Genomic DNA, 20,452 nt, shown 5'->3' with positions numbered 1-20,452 from the left:
GAATGAGAGAACATATTTATTATTGCTTTTACATTTTCCTGTTTGGCTTTAGACAATAATCACAAACATTTACTTCCAGTTCACTAGTATATATCTAATTAATATTGCTATTTTCTATAAAGTTATATTACTGTGAGCTCTAACCCAGTGCCAAATGTGGACCTGTCTATGAAATGTGCTTTAAGACTGTGGTTATGCGACATGAATGGTGCCATTGGAGAAGGGTAATAAGGAAAGATTTTAGTGAAAGCAAATCACAAACATATATTCAATCATCTCAAAGCCACAAAGTTTTATGGCTTTAAAAATAAAAAGTGAATCACTTAGATTTAATTGAGAAAATAATTTTTATAGCATCACTTTAAAGAAACGAATATCCCGCATGTCTGGGTTTTCTCTTGATATAAATCCCTCAGGTCTCAAGATGATCACAACCAGTCAACAACACAGGTGGTCCACACTTTATAGGTATAAATTAGAGACATATATCATTAAAACCAGAATTAATTTTAGAGTTAGTGACCCTATGAGGTCACTCCTGATTAATCCCATTTTGATTGAGATTGTACCAAAGCACAGCAGACAAATTGGGTATGAGGGATTGACATTTTCATTTGCAGACAATACATTTCATCGTTTTCATCATAAATGTAAACTAATGTGGGACTAATGGAGCCTTTTGCATGGAAAAAGATGCTCAGAAAGCATATATAGTTCAGGGTACATTTACAGGAGGGAAAGGAGCCCTTAATCAATTCCCAAATGAGGCCACTTGACAGTCCTTCGCCTATATTCATTTTAAAACCAGAAAATAACTACACTCAATAAGGACTTCAACAGCAGGATAAGTTTACAAGGAGAATACATCATTTATTGGAAGGAGATGAGAATTTTTCCAAGCATTTTTGGTGAGAAAATAATCATGCTTTATACTGACATATTATTATGAATGAGCTGTATACAATATTATTAAACTGAGGGATAATAGTTCTGTACAAACAAGAAATTTTTAGCAACTGATTTGTCTCAGCAATGCCTGATTAATAAAGTTAATCATTTAATAATCAATTGATGCAAACTAAGTTGTCAGCCATTGTGGTTGGTTCAGGCGGCTTTCTGAAAGCCAATTGTTACCTGCTTTCTAGTCTGGAAAGAAGTATAGAAAAAAGAAACACAGTATGCCTTGAAAGTGACTCAGTTAACTCAGTGTTCTATTTTGTTTGTTTGCTTCAAGTGAAGAAGTCAAAGGCAAAATATAGAGAACAGTGCAGGAATCATTTTCTTTAGGAAAATGGAGAAAATAAAATAATCATACATTTTCCTTTCGCTGGTCTTTATTTCGGATTTGGAAATTTATGAGGTACAGTCAACAAAATGGCTAGAAAATGCATTTTTGTTTCCTTGGGTTCACTAACAAGAACAAAAAGACAAGTCTCAGTGTTCTGTCTACAGTAGGATTCCTCCTTGCTGTTCTCTGTCTAGACAGCTCTTATGCTCTGTAATGAGGGATAAAACCATTTCAGAACGGGCAGAGTGGGAGCTTGGGTTACTGGGTGAACTTCCCACTGAATGAGAGTAAACACGGAGATCAGCAATATCCCCCATCTGTCTACATCTGCCCTTATCTGACCCGGAGCAAACTCTGAATCTAGGGAAAGTGAGGCCCATTGAAACTCACACCAGCTCAGGTACAGAGGCCCATGAACCTCCTGCCCAGTACCCAGCAATAAACAAAAGGAAACAAGCCATTAAGCCAACATGGTCCTTGTTTTCAGCATTATTTAGCTCTTGAAATTTTCAAGTTGAGTTACTCTTGCCTTTATTTCCCAATCTAACTTTTCACTAGTTCTCATATTTCTATCCTTCCTGTATTGCAATAATTTAATAGAACTAATTATGTCTTTAAAAATAGTAAAATAAGCAAATGACTGAAGTTCTCTTTCCATTTGCCCTGATGTTGGGTCAAATGGCTCCTCGAGTTTGTCTGAAATACTTTTTCAGGCTGGCTTGAGGCTTCTTTGGGGATTGTGTTTTATGATGTCACATTACACTTACTAAAGTATAATGTTGAAGTGGTGTTGTTTTATGAAATTTAAAGTAATAACTGTCAAAACATAGGATAATAGAAATTTAACACTATAAAAACTATCCCCAAATTTATTAGTTATAATTGTAGATTCTACATATGTGTTTATCCTAAATTTTCAATGTTTGATTTATTTTTCCACTTGGTCCAATTTCAGTATCTGTCAGGACTGTTAGTTTGCTTTACTGTTAATGGTTTTCAGGGTTTTATAATTGTATAAACTCTGGTATAAAAAATTAGGACAATCATCATAACTTATTTTTAAATGCAAGTTAATTATTGGTATTTTTTAATTCTGACTATAAAATATTGTGGGCTGGCATCTATAAATGAAATGATATGCTTGGCATCAGTCTGTTAAGATTTTACAGATCAAAACTTTTCAACCCAAAAAAGTATCTACAAGTTTAATGTTAAAAGATTTTTACTTGCTATTGCCCAGGTTAAAAGTATAAATTAAAATATAGAAATGTAAGTTGCAAAGTTTAAGATTTATAAATCCTGGATTATACACTGTAATTACCTGGAAGCTTTTTTAAAAACACATAGACATCAGCTCTATAGGTTCTGGATTTCTAAAAATGCAAAGTGCTGGAGTATGAAGATTTTGAAAAACTTCCTAGGTGGTTCTAATGGAAGTCCAAGATGAAAAGACGCTGCTTTGAAGTGAAAATAGACAATCACACATACACAATTAAAGAGTTTCTATTTTTTCTTTTTGTTTCTAACCATTAGTTTGAGGTGAAACAGTCTTTCCCCTCCACTCATTCAACAGCAATATACTTTATGCCCACCACACAAAAGGCCAGCACTTTCATTACCTAACAGGTCTCAAAAACAAACAAAAGAGTAAATAAAATCTGAAAGGGACAATAGATATTGTGATAGGGAAAGAAACTGTTCAAAGGGAAGGAAAAATCGAGATGAGGGAAAGGACAAAAGAAAGAAAAAAGAAAGGGCAAAAGAAATATAAATGTATATACAAAGGGTAGCTGGGATAACTGTACTGGTGATTTCTGCTGGTCTATTGAAAGGAGCAGCTAATACTTAAGTTATCTTTCTCTCTCCTTTTTAATCTTTCTAAATTTTTTGACCAATTTGCCCTGATTATATTTGGTAATCTGAACAACTAATTTTCTGGCCACAATATGCAATATAATTCCTACCATTTTGCTGTCTGTATCATTTCTAATGCTTTTTATACTATTTTCATTTTCTTTAAAAATAAATAAGTAAATAAAACTGTACTTTTAAGAAAACAATCAAACAAAATATCCACTTCCAGAAAACAACACAAACAAGAGATTTTGGAAAGAAGACTAATTAGAAGACAAAAATGGTTTGGCAAGCACAATATTGGCCCCTAAATATGGAACATCCAAATTTCCTACAACCCATGAATATGTATCTTTACTTGACAAAAGCAATTTTGCAGGTATGATTAAATTCAAGACTTTGAAATAGAGTGATGAACCCAGACTGTACAAATGGGCCAAATCTAATCATATGACTCCTTCAAATTGTAAAGTATTTCACAGCTATAATCAGAGGAAAAGAAAGAGGCAAAGTCCCTGCCTTTAACGATTCACTAGTCCAATTATTTAAATACAGGATGGCCAAAAATTGAATTTTCATTAATCTTTCAAATTTGTGTAAGATAATTAAGAGAAATATAAAAGTGAGAATTTTATCAAATATATTGAATCATTTTTCTATGCATGGCATTATTTTAAAACATTCAATACACAATGCAACATTATCATCTGACAGTAATAGCTTGTCTCTTTCTGAATTCATTCTGCATTATTGTCTTTATTTGAACAATGCACATTACACTGTCATTTCAGCCTTTTCTTTTTTCTGTGGGTGGTGCAACTACAATAAAATGTCTACCTGCAAGACATAAGGCAGCGATGCTGGATGCCCTAGCTGGTGTTTCACTAGCCTGCATGTTTCAATTATTTGGCCTGTTAGACCTAATCTAATTTGTACATGACTTTTTGAGTCCCATTGTTTTGAATAAATAACAAACAAGTTCCATACTGTTTAGTCCAGAAAGTTCATAAATATAACATTTTTCCTTTTTGATTAGACACTGTCAACTTTGTCAACACCATTCATAGATTATAATCATTGACCAATATTGGGATTGTTTTAGTTTCATTTCTTCTTTCATGCTTTATCACTTCAGCATCAGGAACTGACATTAAGGACATGCATGTCTTTCTCGCCTTTCCATTTCACAACACAGACTTTTCTCCTCTCCCTTTTTCAGCTTTATCTTATGCAGCTCTTCTGGCACTTCCTTCCCATTCAATGTTAAAATCCCAAGCATATGCATTTTGTATTGTATAAGAATATCATTGAATCCTGGAAAGGTATAAAAATTATATCTAATGCACCTACAATGAGAGTTTTTATAGACTGTATGAATTCATAAAGCAAAATAACTAGAATTTAATGTTAGATTTCACTAGACACAATCATGAAAGGCAACTATAATGTTCTAAGTAAAAACATATGCAAAAATAGTCAGTATAAAACAAATAGACAGGGCCTGCCATGCTGGCCCTGCCCCGGTGCGCTCTGAGAGGGCAGCTGAGACTGGGCGTGGTGGCGCACACCTGTAATACCAGGTTTTGGGAGGCTGTAAACAGGCAGATCACTATGAGTCTGATCTAATAGTGAGACCCTCAACACCCTGTAGACTCTTCCCTAAAATACAAAAAATAAAAAATAAAAAAATAAAACAAACAGATGTACGAGTATATTGCATGCAAACAAGAATCAACTGGTTGAAATAACACTTGCCCAAGAGACTGTAAGGATAATACGGAAACAAAGGCACTGCCCTGCTGTAGTGAGGGTAAACTGTTAAGTGGTTATGATGGAAAAAGGAGTCCCGGAGCTAGGAATTCCAAGCTGGAATTCCACAAGAGGGAAAAACGAAAACATTCTTCCCTAAGCAACCAGAAAGAAAGGCAGCAACACTGCTGGCACTGTTGTTTTTAAATACCAGGGAGTTGTTTTTGTTTTTAAATACCAGGGAGTTTACACTGAGCAATATTCCTAGCCTTTTCAAACTTACTGTTTTATTTTATTTTTATTATTTTGGGAGGAAAGGGGCAAAAGCCTTGCTAAATCATTAGTTGCCCAGGCTAGACTCAAACTTGTGACCCTCCTGACTCCACCTCCAGAGGGAAAAGGGGAGAGGGGGACTCAGTGGGGAGAGGAGTGTGCCACACTGCCAGCTCTCTGATGGCACCTTGAGTTTGGATTAGTGAGAGATTCTGACCTACAGGAGAGTAAGATTCATGTCCATATATTATACATTAGTAAGTGTAGCCATTTGTTGCAGCAGCAATAGGAAAACTGATACAAGATTTCTTGAAACTCCAGGGTCAACAGGCAGGAGTCCAGGTATAAAGAGCCTTGTACAGAATCAGGAAAATGCACCTTGAAGAAATTTCAACTACAGTGAACAGAACTAGAACCCCAGGGCTGCTCTGAAATCCATCCATTCATGCAGAGACGTTGCCATGCTGACCATGGGCTGCTCCTAGCTGAGAAATGGGTGGGTAGTTACTGAGGCAGGCAGGCTCGGGGGTATCAGGCTCCTCCGGCTGCACTTTTGGCTTGAGGACTCTACAATGGCCCTATGCACCTAGAATGCCCTGCAGTCAAAGGAGCTTCCACTGAAACTTTCTTTCCTCTTCCCTTCATTCTAGGACTAGCACATAATTTGAGTACCAAAGACAAATATGCAGCTTCCTGCTCAAAAATTCTTAGAAATTTCAAGAAGGCGACAGCAATATGTCTCAGGTCAGGGCATTATAACAAAATACTACACACTTGAGGGCTTAGACAACATTTATTTAAAATATTTGGGGAGGCTAGGAAGTCTGGGGTCAAAATACTGGTAAATCAGATGTCTAGTGAAGACCCATTTCTTAGTTTGCAAGCCACTGTCTTCTCATTGTCTGGTCACAGGGCAGACGGAAAAAGCAAGCTCTCCTGTGTGTCACACGTGGACACTAGTCACATCTGTGAGGGCTACATGCTCATGACCTACAATTACCTCTAAATGCACTACTTTCTAAAACCTTATGAGGTGATAGAATTCTGTCCAAATGTGAGGACTACACACACGGTCCATAACACAAAGAATTAAACTGACAGTTCTGTCCACAAGGCCTTACATATATGCACAAGCAGCTCACTTACAAAGCTGGACTTTGTTTCTTCTAGCAAAATCTGCACAACTGATGCCAATTGGGTGTCTTCTTGTAATACCGCAAATAAAAGGCCATTCCACTTCTTTCTCCTAAAATTAGCTCTCTAGGGCATTAAAATCACACCGAGTTTCACTCTATCTTTTCTAATCTTTGATGATATCGCTTTAAATTTTCTTTTACTGACTCAGATTAGTTTTCTTTTCAGTTTTGAAGTTTTCCTTTACTGCAACAAATAAGATATACTAGCTTTGGGATGCCTTATACAGTTTTTAGCCAGCCTATTTGGGAAAAATTATGTAGTGAGAATTAGAGCTTCAATTATAACCTTATTTTTATTTTTTGCACTTAAAACACTTTATCCAAAATAAATGTCATGGCAGAAAATCAGGCAGAAAATTCACAAATATATCCTTGCATTTCAAATTTTAAAACTTCCAATTTTCCCCTATTTAAAATTCCAAGTGCAACTGTTTTGGAGGGAAGGTGTTTTCCAAATAGTTGACATTTTTTTTAACATATCAGGGCAGAACTCTGCAGCCTCTGGCAATCTCTTTGAGCCTCCCCTTACTCAGCAAACTGGACCTCATGAACTCTCTGAGATTCTTTTCAGCAATAAAATATACTAAAGTCACAAAAATATGTGAGTTTGTCAGGTCCTTTGAGTTTTTACAACATTATCATATATTCATCCTCTCTACATATTTTATCTTGAAAGTACATTAACTTTTCAGGCTTTTCTAACAGAAGTTATTTGGTTACTACTACCTTATTTCCTTATCTGTTTCATGCTGTCCAGATTAGTCTAGTTTCCATTTGCTATAACAAAATACCTGGTGCTAGCTACGTTATAAAGAAAAGTGGCTTACTTGACTCACAATTTTGAAGGTCTATGAGCATGGCACCAACATTTGCTCAATGCTGAAGAGGGTCCCCTTGGTTACATCATATCATGGTAGATGCCGTGATGCTGGCAGCGTGTATGAATGGAGGAGAGGAAGTGACAAAACAGGAAGCCAGGCCACAAGGAGAGGTCAGTCTTGTTCTTTTATACTCACCCCTTCTCTCACTAACTGAGGCCTGACAGGAACTATGTCAATCCCCTCCAAGGGTTCCTACCTAGCCCTTATGCATTGGCTCTGTCACCTCCCAACATCAGCACTCTGAGGATCAAGTCTCAAACACATGAACCCTTGACTCACTCAACCCCTACCCAAGTCACAGCACTACCTCTCATAATTTGTCATCATCAAGAGTTAACAAAGTCAAATTAATAGATTAACATTTGTTACTTTAATATAATCCTCATAGTGCCCATGGTCGACAAAAACACTGAATTCACAGGGCTAATAATTTGCCTCCTTCAAACTGATGTTACTTAAATATTTGCCTAACACTGCTATAAACTGAGCACTGTAGGTGATAGGTAAAACAACAGAACCCCGCCTTGAAGACCAGAAAGCTAAAGGTAACAGCGCCACTTTTCTTGGAAGCCCTAAGACAATCTTCTCTTATGATACTTGCATAGCTTACGACCTCACCGTAAGCATCCATAGAGTATCTTTGGAGTAGTGTCAGCATCTTCATTAAGTGCCTTTGCTCTTACTTCAGCTTTTTATTATGTGATTTCCTCTAAGTCTGCCTCCCTTTTTCAAGTCTAAACAAACAAGTAGGGATAAAATAAAGCCATCTACATCATAAGTCAAGAATGATATTTGAAAATGTTTGCCCCAGGATGACTCTTTATTCAAGTAATCTGGCACTATACAGGTTTTGATACAGGCAGAACTCACACGTATTTTTGAGTGCAAAATTCTTAGGTCAAAAGCAAACTAGATCCATATACAGAATAATCACAAAAACTCATATTTATTGAGTGGAAGACTACAGAAAGAACAAGTATTTATTTATTTATTTATTTATTTATTTATTTATTTTGGCGGAACCAGGGATTGAATTCAGGCCCTTGCACTTGCTAGGCAAGCACTTACTCTACTGATCTATTTTTAAATATGTATTTAGTACAGGATCTACAGGGTCTCACTACACAGATCAGACTCATAGTGATCCTTCCTATTTTTCAGCCTCCCAAGCTCTGGGATTACAGGCATGCACCACCACACCCAGTCTCAATCACTATCTCAGTATGCCCTGGGACAGGGCTGGCACAGCAGGTTGAGGATCAACACCCTCACCCTCCACTGCTCCCACCCCCATCCCCACCCTGTCCGTGCATCTGCCTAAGCAGGTGCTCTAATCTGCTGAGCTATCTGGCCAGCCCAGAGCAAGTATTAATACATTTTGAAACTCTTGCTAATTTCCTGGGACAGGAATACTAATAGCAGCATGGAGCACTTAATTTTATGTTAGGCCTATACCAGCCACTACCATTGTGCAAATCTCTTTTTTCTTAACCAGGAACTTTGCTGCTTTATGGGCTGATGATCCTGTCTCAAACTAGCAGAGTTTATCATAAAACTACACAAAGACTCTGAACACTCAGAAAAGTGCTCAGGACAGTAGCATGCAATAAAGAGTAACATATTCATATCTTGGAACAGTTTACTGTGGATTGTAAGCTCAGCTTCCATAAGCCTCCAGGCACAAGACAGTAACTTCTTTTTTCTTAAAACTACCAGGAGTAGTGGCCAGACCACAGGTCCTATCAGCTCAGTGAATCCTCAAATGCAAATGTACAGAGTAAAGGAAATGAAGCCAGAAAAGAAAGGTTTGAGGTAAGGAGCAACTAACTCAAAGGAAAAGAGAAAGAAGGAAGCCTCTGAGTCTAACCTACTTTAACTGATTAGTGTTTGATATCACCAAGGGAAAAGGAAGGAATGAGAGGAAAGAGAAACAGTCCAAATCTTAGTAACAAAGCAGGCAGTGCCCTCAACCACAACACAATTTGTTCTCAGAAGGGGAACCAAAGCAAAGTCAGTGAAGGATTACATTGTGGGAATCCTGATGATAAACACATTCAGCATGAAAGCCAGTGCCCCTTTTCCAATACTGTGGTACAAAAATTGAAAACAAGATGATGTAATTCTTAGAAAAAGAATAACTGAGGAGCCAGCTCAGTACTAAATGAACCCCTGCTCGGTGCCTATCCCTGAAGACAGCTTGTGCCCTTGCAAGGTGACTTTCTGGAGGAGACGCACTTTCTGAGAAGGTGACAAGGAACAGAGGGACGGTGGCAGGATGGAGGACAACTTCCTGTAGGAAGGGTAGCTTTACTCTTGGCTGGGGACACCAAGTACAAATTAGGTAGTTGGTGAGGAAAACTGAGTGTGGCAATAAAATTACTATGTTGGTTAGGAATAAATATTACTGCAGAATATGCATGAGATGAGATGCGAATTCTTGACTGAACAGACACAGAGAGTAGGACTTAGGCTCTGTTGTCTAAACTTTTGCAAAGTGCTTTTATTTGTGTTTCTTCCCTAAATGTCATGGAAATACTGAATGTAGCCTAAAGTCACCTCAGGAGGGTCTGTTGTCACTACAATTTATTCTACAAAGGAGGAACCCTGCAAACAGCATTTTGCCCAAGGTTATGCAAGCAAAACCAGTTTCAATATCAGCATTTATTTCTCTGGATTTCTTATTACAATGATATCTGCTCATCAAACATAGTACCAAAGTGTGATCCCTGGAAAACTAGTTCTGCAGAATGTTAGTTAAGTTTCTATTTTATGCTAAGATTAGTCTTGAGCATGCTGAGTAAACAAAATTTTACAAGTTTCTTACTCAAAAACTTCTCATAACCTTAAAACTGATCATAAATACTGTAAAATGGGGGTTATGAACTAGTTTTTTCTCTTAAAGTTATACAATTCCAGAAATCTTATGTTGGTCTCTCAGACTAAAAGTAACACACAACATACTGGAAAATGCACCATTTTCAAGCAAGAAATTAGAAAAGTTCAGAGTATGGCCAGAGAAATATATATGTGAAGTAGAAGAATTACTATAAGAGGGATATTCAATAAATCATTTGCTTGGAATAACTTGCTATGAAGCAAAAAGGGGATAGTGCTACATTTCCCCCCCAAAAAATCTAGGCAACTTTAAGTCTTGGTAAATATGCTTCATTATGGAGAATGTAGGTAGAAATCATGTCTAGAGATAGCTCTGAGTGTGAAATCTGACAATGAAAAGCCTGTTCACATCTGATAAAAATCAGAATCTGAGATATGCAAAGAACTCTTATAGCTCAACAATAAAATTAATAAGCTAATTTACAAATGGTCCAGCGTTTAAAGATACTTCAGCAAAGAACATTCAAAAATTAATTTTAAAAAACCAATGAAGATTCATAAGACAAGTAATCACATAAAAAAGCTCTACATCATATGTCATGGGGAAATGTAGGTTAAAACAAAAATAAAAATCTATTGCACTGAATGGCCAAAATCCACAATTCTGACAATACCAAATGCTGACCAGAATGTGGGGCAATCAGAATTCTCATTCATGCCTGATGGGAAAGCAAAAATGGTACAGATACTGTAGAAGATAATTTCATATTTTTGGGGGCTGGGTTTAGTGGCTTATGCACCTGTCTGTCAAGGGCAAGGTCCTGAGTTCAATGCCTGGTACTCAAAAACAAAACAAAACAAACAAACAAAAAACCTAAAGGACAACAACAAAAACTTAACACATTCTTACCAGTAAATCTTTTTCATTATGCACAGCATTGACAAATATAAATGAGCTAAAACCACAAGAAACTGCACATGAGAGTCATAATGCTTTATTTATAATTGCCAAACTCAGGACTAGCTAACATATCCTTCAATAGGTGAATGGATACACTACAGTATATCTAGACAATTGAAGATCATTTAGTGTTAAAAAGAAAGAAACTTAATCCAGGGAAACACAGACCCTTAAGTCTATAATATGAAATGAAATAAGACAATCTAAAAATACTGCTTAAGCATTTAATTTCAACTATATACCATTCTGGAAAGGCAAGCTATGAAGACATTAAAACAAATCAGCAGTTGCCAAGGGTTGGCGTTTGAGGGAAGAGTAAATAGGCAGAGCGTACAGAATTTTTTTTTGCCATAGTTTTATTGATAAACAAATAGCAATGAGACAGTTTCAAATCAAATTGGTAGGACAGTTTCAATAATTAACACACTGCATACATTCTTCTTAGTGGTTAATTGCTGTACAAGATGCTGACTTGATATCCTATTTACAAACACCATTAGAACAAATCATTCTATTCATTAACAGAATGTAACTGTATACCTATCCTAACCACTTTGAATACACAGAAACAAAATGGACATACATCTGTATACCCTTTTTTTGTTAAGTTCCGTTATTTGAATATTATAGGTGTGTAAACTCCGCAAAATATTCTAAAAGAGTCCAGTAGCTCATAATAGTATTGGGTCTTCCATTTAACTGGCAATGTCAGAAATTGTTGACCTGAGTCCCCCACAGCTCAACATAACAGCATGGCTTTATTTCTTATATTTCATTTTTATACTTTTCTTCTGGATGGTTAAGACCAAGGTAAAACAGGCCCTATGCAACAAGAGTTGTAGCTTTTTGGTCTGATAAGGTCAGTGAAATCCCCTCAGGATTTATCCTGAGATCCTGTACCTCAGATTGTAGAACCTTTGTCAGTGTCAGCCATGTGGATGAGTCACGGCCAATGCTTGGCCAATGTGCGCACAGAATTTTTAACACACTGAAAATCCATGTATAATACTTATAAGGATGAATATGTTGCATTTTACATTTTTCCTAAGACATAGGATGACCAATATCAACAGTGAATCCTAACATAAACTAGGAACTTGCGACGAATATGTCACTGTAGGTTCATCAGCTATAAAATAAAATGTACCACTTTAGTGGAGGGTGTTCATACTGGAGGAGATTATGAATGTGTGGGTGTAGAGGATGGATAATGTCACTACCTTGCTCTCAATTTTACTATGAACCTAAAACTGCTCTAAACAATTAGGCTTCTGAAAAGTCTATTGGTTGGACAAGAGCTTCATGGAAGTGTGAAAGTTGGAAGGAAAGGAATTACAACATAAAAGAAAAAACTACATTTCAAAGCTTTTAGGAGCAGATGCTTGAGAGTTTATAGAAGTAGTGAGTGAGTGACAATAAATTCACATGTACTAGTTATAATATTTATGCATTATTTATTATCTATTATCTATCTTCTACTTGAACGCAAGTTTTCTCAGTTTTCCAATTATTCCCAGGCCCTCTGTTATGCTGCTAGGCCAAGCCACCCTTATCTCTGATCTGCCCTTTTTCAGTAGCTCTAGCTGGCCTCTGTTTCTGCTCATACCTGGCTACTATCCCTTCTCCACAGAGTAGCTAGAATTATCTTTAAAAGTTATGTACTAGGGGGCGGGCCAGGTAGCTTAGGGGATTAAAGCACCTGCTTAGGCAGATGCAGGAGCAGGGGGCTTGATCCTCTGCATGCTGTGCCAGCCCCACCCCCAGGACACCCTGAAAAGGTGACTGAGACTGGTGTGGTGGCACACACCTGTAATCCCAGTGCTTGGGAAGCTGAAAATGGGAGGATCATTATGAGTCCAATCTGTGTAGTGAGAGCCTATAGACTCTGTACTACATACAAAAAAAAAAAAAGTTCTGTATTAGGTTCCATGGTTCCTGTATTCAAAATTGTCCAGTGGTTTTCCACTGGACTCAGAATTAAGCCTTGATCCCCCTTTCATGCCCTATGCTGAGGCTCAGTGATGTCCTTTCCAGTGTACTCCACCAGCAGGCCCTTGCACTCACTGCTCCTCCATTGCGCTTTTCTTTTGGAGGGCAGGCGCGTTCCCTTTCCTTCCAGTCTGCTCAGTGCCACCCTACATGACAGACTTCCTCTATTCACTCTGTGCACAAATCACTCCATGCTTTTATCTTGCTTCATTGTTTACAGCACTTGACACTCTCTGATTTTATGCAGCTACTACTCTGTTATTTGTCTTTGTCTCCTACTAAAATGAAACTTCCATGGAACTTAAGGATTTCTTTCTTTTTTTTTTTTTTTTTTTTGCTAACTTTTATAGCTTAAGCACTCAGGATCGTATGCCAAAACATGGTAGTGTGGTAGTGCCTCATAAATACATGCTGAATGAACCAATTACTAGCACTTATCAAGTGCTTCTTAAATGCCAAGACCTTTGAATGTTTCATGTGATTTTTTTTTTAACTGGGGATTGAACTCAGTCCCTTGCACTTGCCAGGCAAGTGCTTATTCTGCTGAGCTATTGCCCTGGCCTCATGTGATTTGTGAGGAGCAACGTCATCACCCCACTTTGTAGATGAAGAAATTAGTGCCGGGAGAATTGAAGTAACTTGTTCAAGAGCACACATTCAGAGCCAGGATTTAGATCAAATTGTCACTCCTTGAACCACTGTGCTGTATATTCTGTTGTGCAGCTGTGATGTATCCTGACCTAATATGTCTATTTTTCAAGATAATTCCCAGATATCTATTTTCTTTCTTCCTTCTTGCCTTCCTCTTCTGTTCTTTTCCTTTCCTTCACACATCTCACTTCACATGCATTCCTTCATCCATATGCATATGTGATGGAAACTGAGAATGACAGTGTATCCACTCACAAAGTGCTGCCCTGGCCAGAAGGTAGACGTACAAACGAAGAATTTGAAGGTATGTAATTATTTTTCTTCTAGAAAATAGAAATCATTTCATTTAACATATTTCCTTGTATCCATTACATTGCCTAAATCTGTCAATTGCTTCAAAACATGTAAAATGTCCCTAAAAATGTAAATGTCATATGTTGCATTTTGCCCAAGTTCTTTGTATTTCTTTGGAAATGGAATATGGAAAAATTAGTAAATGGCATAAAATGTGATGTAGGTCACTATTCATTAAAAACACCAGTTGGTAAATACCAATTCTTCACACTGAAGACACAGTACAAAGCAGTGGGAGAGATAAAAAGTGGCAGACATGATACCTTCTTTCTCCTGACCTCACAGTCAGACAGAGTGGCACAGGCAGAAGAAACTTCAACATAAAAAACTGAGCAGAACAACAACATGAAGAAAGCATAGGCGTGATAACTTTCCTTTGAAAAAAATCAACCATTATTGGGGTGACACTGGCTCCAATGCAAAGATCAAGCTCCACAGCCTTTCTGCTCAGCCACGCCTCTCCAATGTGCTCTGTGAGATTGGTGTGCTTTAGCACCAGTGTTATCTGCTCTACCCACCAGTTCTATGAGCATGTGTGATGGGTAAAAACTCACAAAACTGGACACTTAAGATATCCACCTTTAACCTATCCTATAATAAACTATGTCCTTCCATAATGTAAATTCTCTTCACTGCCCAAAGCCTAGGACATACATTGCTTTGCTTTGTACACCACTGCACCAAAGCCAATTCAAGAAAATTTATTTGATTTAAGGTTTAACAATCTTCCCTCCTGCAGACATGATGCCAATAGAGAGCATTGTTGCAAATTACTCTTAGAATCAATGTTTGCTTTGACTATGATTACCTCACTGGTGCCACATATTCGGTGAAGCATTAAGGCAAAATTGCCAAAATTGCAAAATAATGAAAGAGGCATTTGAAGGCAAAGCAAGTAAATAGGTAGTCTTTATTTTTCTAAAACAACCTGCAGCCACCCACCAAATTCTATTCTGAAATAGAATTTCAGTTCTTGGAGAAAAAAAAAAAAACTCTAGCAACTGACAGCTATTATTTATAAAAGTCTCCATAAAGGGTATTAAAGATGTCAAGAATGTTTTATCTGCTACCTTAAAACCTGTCTCAGACAGAAATAAAAAAGGCTGCAGAGTCAACATGCACCTTTCATGTTAAGGCTGCTTTTGAGAGCACCTGGGCTAAGGTTATATGTTGAGTCAGAAAATATGTAATTGATGGGGTAACTGCAAAAGCCACTAGACAGGAAGATGGATGGACTGAACATTTACTGTGCCACTAAACAGCTAATGATCGGGTAAACACCTCCGAGGAAAACAAAATCCAGAATTGTTCCAGTTATTCTCTGACCACCTTGTGCCTGGTATGAGTGGCCATTAGTGGATGAGGTCTCCTCCAGAACTGGGGCCAGCTGCAGCACCTGTGGGAGGCCACACCCTTCCTCCCAGCCCTTTCAGCCCAGTTTACTCAAGACCACCTGTTATGCAGATAGTGGTACTAGGAAGGGTCAGGAGGGCTCGGATTAGGTCTGCTGACTCCAGCGCCAAATCTCAAAGCCAATGCACTATGCCACTTCCTAGTTTTAGAACATTTGTCCACCCCACCCCTAAACCCCTACCTAGTAAAAGGAATAAGAAGAGGAAGTAGGGCAGAGAATTCATTATGATTTATAATGATCCTTTTAGATTCCTGCTCTGGAAGATCACCAAATCTCCTAAGCATGCCACTCTCTAAAATGTTACCTTCCAAACTGAGCGGATGGCTATACTGCCTATATCAGTAACACAAGTGTTGCATGTGCACACACCCAGCACACATATGAACATGGTAGTAAGAATTGTATAAAGATCAAAAGGCAGAGAAGACAGTCCTCAGGATTTATCCATTTTGTTATTCATCCACAGGAAGCTCAGGCAACTCTTCTAGTTTAATCCACTGTTTTGAATATGTGGTATCAATGTGGTATATTGTCAAGAGCTATTCTATGTAATTTTGAGGGAAAAAATAATTTCTTGATTAAATGTGATTAGGGCTTGTCTGGGGCCTAGTATCTTGCCACATGAGCCAGTTAAGGCATTTGGCTATGGTTTATGGAAACATAAGTCTGTATGCTTCATTCACAGTTGGGGTTTCAATGGTCCTGTGATGCTGCAATACTCTAGGGCAAGATCACGTCAGCTGAAGATATCTGCGTTCCTTGAAAATTAAGTAGTAATACAAAAAGGGTTTTCACCTTAGAGAAAGAACAAATTCTTTATTAACCCACCATCTTTCCCCACCACCCTCGTTAACATAAAAATCCTCATTTGTGTAGGACAACCACCCTATGAGTCATCCAATAAGCCCCTCATCATTTTCTTCAGTGTGAGTGTAATCAATAAATGCCAAGCTTCTGGCTGCCTCTTGGCCTTTTGTTTCCTGTAAACAACTGGTCATCCCAGATCCTCTGTTGCACTGCTTTTTGGTCTTGCTTTTTGCCATGTATCGTAACAACTTGCAGGAGATTGGTTCCCAATGAAGGGGTCCTCAATAATATCTTTGATTTTCTTTACTTATTTTCTAAGAACTACAGCATTATTTGTATAATTTATTAAATTGCCATAATTTGATAGTGCAGTAGTACACAGAACTTTAAAGGATAGATTTCTTATAAACTATGAAATATAGCATGGCATCCATTAAGAATTGAGATCACATTTCCAGTTATTACACCTTTTAATTTTAAAACACTGGCCCTATGGATTACATTGGCTTTATGTATATTTTGCAATTTATATTTCCTTATGAATCAATATACGGCAGACCTTCATGTATATACGTAGGAACACATACACAGTGCAATTCTATGTTAAGACTTTTCAAAGCTATATGTACAAAATCAGAGCATGTGGAATTAAAAGACATTACACACCAAATGAAAAGAACTACAGCCTGAAATACTGTTAGCATATACCCTGTCTATGAATGTAAAACAAGGTACATAGTCACTGTATCCCCAGAATGCCTCTCTACTTTTTCTCACTTTTCCAAATTTTAAAATTCATTATCCACTTGTTGGATAACTAATAACACAGTTCTTTAAAAAATGACTTTTTAACTCAGTAAATTTATGTGTTCTTGGCTCTATCCCACCATCACAAAGCTTATAATAAGAAGTAAACATCGTTATTTGAAATAAATATAAATTGTTCTGGGGCTGGGGAGATAGCTCAGTAGAATAAGTGCTTCCCAGGCAAGCACATGGGCCTGAGTTCAATTCCCAGTTCTGCCAAAAAAAAATAAATAAATAAAATAAAATAAATTGTTCAAGCAAGCATGATTATGTTTAAATGTGACTACATAAATACTGCCACATTAGTGGACTGTGGCCTTTCCATTATTATGTGAACAGTAAAGAGAGGTCATTTGATTCCTATTCTAAACTTTTTAAACTATTTGCAAATATTCAAGAAAAATGTCATATATTAATTTTCTTTCTATCTTTCTTTCTTTCTTTCTTTCTTTCTTTCTTTCTTTCTTTCTTTTTTTGTATTTTAGGGAAGGGTCTACAGGGTGTTCACGGTCTCTACTAGATGGGGCTCATAGTGATCCACCTGTTTACAGCCTCCCAAGAGCTGGTATTATAGGCATGCGCCACCATGCCCAGTCTCAATTGCTGCCCCAGCACGCCCCAGGGATAGGGCCAGCACAGCAGGCCTGGGGATTGACACCCCCACCCCGGCCCCTGTGTCTGCTTGCAGGCTTTTTAATCTGCTGTGCTATTTGACCAGTCCTCAGTGTTTTCTTTTGAAGTGTAATAGCCCTATTTTTATTTCTATATCCCCCATAAACCTTCATATTAAAATATTACATATGTATATTTCAATATATATCATCAAATATTTAATAAGTGACTTATTAAAATAAAGTCCCTCTGAAAACATTTGCCAAAATTGTGCAAAACCAGGATCTATAAGAAAGGATCCTCAGGGCTAGGGAGATAGCTCAGTAGAATAAGTGTTTACCTGCCAAGCACAGGGTCCTGAGTTCAATCCCAGTTACCACAAGGATAAAAAAAGAAAGAAGGAAAGAAAAAAGAAAAGAAAAGAAAGAAAAAAGAAAGGATCTTCTAGTACAGCCATTAAAATATTTTCTATACTGGGTGAGAAAATAACAAGGCCTGCAAAATTTTTTATTTTTCCCAAGTTTATCAATAGTTAATTTTCTGAAATGTTATTCTAGAACCTCAAACACCTTAATATTCTTATTTTCTATTTTCCCAGAATTTTAATGCTTCTAAAACTGGAATTATTTTACAAAGAATACATACTTTTTTAAAAAAAAGTCATATTAAATTGATGTTAGATATAAGAAATGATAGAGACTAGAACCATAGACATATAGTAAAAGTTAAATATAGAGTGCTGGGACTTACTTTGGCATTAAAATGTGAGAATTTCCAGGTCGCTCAGCATAACTTCATCAAGAAATCTACTTCTCTAGGTAAGGCAGTGGTGTATGTGGGATGTTGTCAACTACCTTGCTTTTACTGATACTTGTTCAGGAAAGAGATTATCAATAGTTCATTCATTTATATATTCAACCATCCTTTAACAAAATCATGATAAGCATATTTATTTATTTTTATGTATTTGGTACAAGGTCTCACTATACAGCTGGAACTACTGATCCTCCTGTTTTCAACCTGCTCAGTGCTGGGATTAGAGGCATGTTCCACCACATCCAGTCTCGATGGCCAGCTCAGTGTGCAAGCATGTTTATTTACTCATTTTTTGTTTTATTTTTAAAGAATACAAAGGAAGTAACAGAAAAAAAAAGAACAGCATTAGATAGAAAAAAAGAACAGCATTAGAAATGATATAAGATTTCACTAAACCAAGTAATACAAATTCAACATGACTGCTGTATTATATGATGCTGTCTTCAAATTAAGTTGTTCAGATTACCAGATATAAAGTGTAAGATTTGCTTAAAGAAAAATAAAACAAAACAATACTGAACAAGTTATAAGAAATTCAAAAGATGAAAAAAATCAGAGTAAAAAAATTTAAGCATTTACTGCTCCTTTCAAAAGACCAGCAGAAATCAACAATACAATTATCCAAACTATTCAGAAGTGATATACACTTCTGCATATCTACATAAATATTTTTCCCTTCTCTCATTGGTCCTTTTCCTCATCCCAGTCTTTTCATCCCATTGAACAATTTCTTTCCCTATCATACTATCTGCTGTACCTTTTAGATTTTCACTACTCTTTCACATTTTCACATTAGTGAGATATATTTGCACATGTGGATCTCATTTATTTCATTCACTGATATAGTTTCTAGCTGCATCCATTTATTGACAAAAGCCTCAAACACACCAAGAGAGAAATTATGGAAACCACGCCTTTCACAATAACACCCCCAAAAATGAAATACTTAGGAATCAGTCTCACAAAGGAAGTCAATGATTTATACATCAAAAATTATAGTACTCTGAAAAAAGAGATTAAAGAAGATTTCAGAAAATAGAAAGATATTTCTTGCTACTGGATAGGAAGAACCAACATTGTGAAATGACCATACTCCCAGAACTGACATACAGATCGAATGTGATCCCAATTAAATTACCATTAGCATACTGCACAGATGTAGAAAAAAACATTCCTGAAATTCATCTGGAACCAGAAGAGACCAAGAATAGCAAAAGCAATCCTAGGCAACAAGGAAAGGAAGGAGGCATCACAATCCCTGACTTGAAATTATACTACAAAGCTACTGTCATAAAATCAACATGGTACTGGTGTCAAAAGATACCTGAGGATCAATGGAACAGATTAGAAGATGTAGATACAATCACAAGCACACTCAGTCACCTTATCTTTGACAAATGGATAAAACATTCACTGGAAGAAAGATAGCCTCTTTAATAAATGGTGCTGGAAATACTGGCTTTCCACATGGTGAAGGCTTAAAATAGACCTGTGCCTATCACCATGCACAAAACTACAGTCAAAATAGATCAAAGATTTAAATATTAAAACTGAAACACAATTATGTGCAAAAATGAGAAGTATATAATTCTTTATCCTATTTTTAAAATATAATCTAAGTTTTAAATGGTTTTTTTGTCATAATATGTAGGGACTTAAAGTTCAACATATCAATACTTGATGAAAAATACCTGTTCCTTATCATGCCTAAGATGTTTGATATGCAGAGAGATAGTGAGGTTAAGCTTAATAGCCTAAGTTATTTGATAATAACAACAAGCTTGTCTTCTGGATGGTTAACAACCTAAGTTTGCAGACCAAAATTAGAGAAAAGGGAGGGCTGCAAGGAAAGCCAACATTTTGGCCCTAGCCTTCTAAGGTGAATTAAGACTTAGGACATATGAGAACTTGTATTGTAACGTCATGTAACTCAGTAGTGTCCCAAATTTTCTGATCAAGGAGATT

The 20,452-nt window shown here is 36.9% G+C and overlaps 1 protein-coding gene across 2 annotated transcripts in view; it reads right to left on the bottom strand.

The window, feature by feature from the left end:
- The window catches only part of Slc25a21 (solute carrier family 25 member 21), a 560,147-nt gene that overhangs the window by 363,881 nt on the left and 175,814 nt on the right, over positions 1-20,452 (bottom strand). The window lies entirely within an intron of this gene.

The sequence above is a fragment of the Octodon degus genome, unplaced genomic scaffold, assembly GCF_000260255.1.
Source record: "Octodon degus isolate 3935 unplaced genomic scaffold, OctDeg1.0 scaffold00086, whole genome shotgun sequence".
NCBI classification, from domain to species: Eukaryota; Metazoa; Chordata; class Mammalia; order Rodentia; family Octodontidae; genus Octodon; species Octodon degus.
Note: the sequence above shows the minus strand (reverse complement) of the source record. Positions and strands in the feature narration are given on the sequence as shown.